Source organism: Octopus bimaculoides, chromosome 7 (assembly GCF_001194135.2).
Source record: "Octopus bimaculoides isolate UCB-OBI-ISO-001 chromosome 7, ASM119413v2, whole genome shotgun sequence".
Lineage (NCBI taxonomy): Eukaryota > Metazoa > Mollusca > Cephalopoda > Octopoda > Octopodidae > Octopus > Octopus bimaculoides.
Window position 1 is genome coordinate 29,936,539 of NC_068987.1, and position 1,876 is coordinate 29,938,414.

The following is a 1,876-nucleotide window of genomic DNA, read 5'->3' on the forward strand; positions in this document are numbered from 1 at the left end:
AGCTGCAGCAGCCTTTATGTTCGTGATGCTCGCGTTCTGGTCTTTCGTCGTCTTCGAGGACCCGGTCAGGTTACGCCGCTGACACGTCGGCCTTTCCTGCTGTACTCTTCCACCACAACTTTCTCTCACTCTTACTTCCTGTTTCTGTTGTGCCTGTAATTCAAAGGGTCAGCCTTGTCACATTGTGTCACGCTGAATATCCCCGAGAACTAAGTTAAGGGCACACGTGTCTGTGGAGTGCTCAGCCACTTGCACGTTAATTTCACGAGCAAGCTGTTCCGTTGATTGGATCAACTGGAACCCTCGACATTGTAAGCGAGGGAGTGCCGCCAACAACACTAAATACAAGGACCTCAGCCTAGGAATGACAAAACTGAAAATTAAAACGCACTCACAAGTTACATACTGAACTCATTATAAGAGAAAGGGATGAAGGATGTTTCATTTAATTCCATTCTTTAGGTTCTTGACTACTTCTCTGCCAATATTGGGCATATAAGCAATGAGCATGGTAAGTATTTTCCTACAGGTCCCTGTTAAAGAAAATAGATATCAAGGGAACTTCATGTGAAATATGAGGGGTGATTATTGTTGGTTCCTGTACAAAGGGAGATTTTTATTCCACAAACAACAAATGTTGAGACTACAACAAAGTCTCACTTCACAATAGGAACTTACCTTTTGGTAGGATTGACTTAATGATCTACATACATTGATTAGATGATTGGGTACTGGGACAGTAGGTTTGTTGGCGAAACTCCACAGTCTGCCCTTAGTCAGGAGAAAGAAAGGCAAATTTTGATATTATTTAAGTATGGCTATGCGGTAAAACAGTTTGCTTCCCAATCACATAGTTCTGACTTCAGCCCCACTGTGTGACACCCTGGGCAGGTGTCTTCTGCTATAACCCTTGTCCAACCAAAGCCTTGTGAATAGATTTGGTAATGAGAAGCTGAAAGAAGTTTGTCATATATATATATATAAATATAAGGTGTATCATGAGCATTTATAGAACATGTATCCTATAGAAACTCAACAAACAATTCAAGATGGAGAAGAGAAGGTGTTATGAGTTTTATAAAATTTTAATCCATGCATGCGATCATTTCAAATGGTAATATCAACATGTAAGAAACATGGAAAAAATTAATTTAATTATAATCAAATTAATTACATATTACCATTTTCCTCAGTGCTAAAAAAGAATACATCAGAAGAATATTATATTGTTAGAGAAGATGGAGTGAGTGTCATATATGTGATGTAAAAGAAGAAAAAGATGGAAGTGGAGAGAGAATTGCGGTAGGCTTACCTGTCGGTCCAGAAAAGGGTCACTTTCAATGTCCACGTGCTCTGTCTCGATCTGCAAGGTTCACTCAACATCCTCATGTGCTATCCGTCGCTGTTCAGTCTAATACATCTGCTCTGAAGCGCTGTTCACCACCGACTGACTCCTCACACTTCACTGACCCTGCATGCCCAATGCGGCCTTCCGATTGGACCCACAGGCCCCACTTCCAACAGGACATGCCTATTCCCTTACTTTCGATCCTTCCCTACAACACAGCCTGGTTCATAACATCACAATTTAATATGTTCGGACATTCATAATATAATTATGAAAGATTAGGTAGTGTTGAGTCTAGTTGTGTATGAATTATAACTGATGCGGCAAATGAAGATAAGTAATTAAGTGATAAACATTCCATTTAAAGTATTTATCATAAGAAGTAAAATAATATATATATATATATATATATATATATATATATAAACTTAGATAAACATAGATATGTTTCGACCAAAGATTAGTCCAGGCCATGTCTAACTTAATAGCACCACTTGATAGGATTATCTAAATCCTTTTTACAGTCAA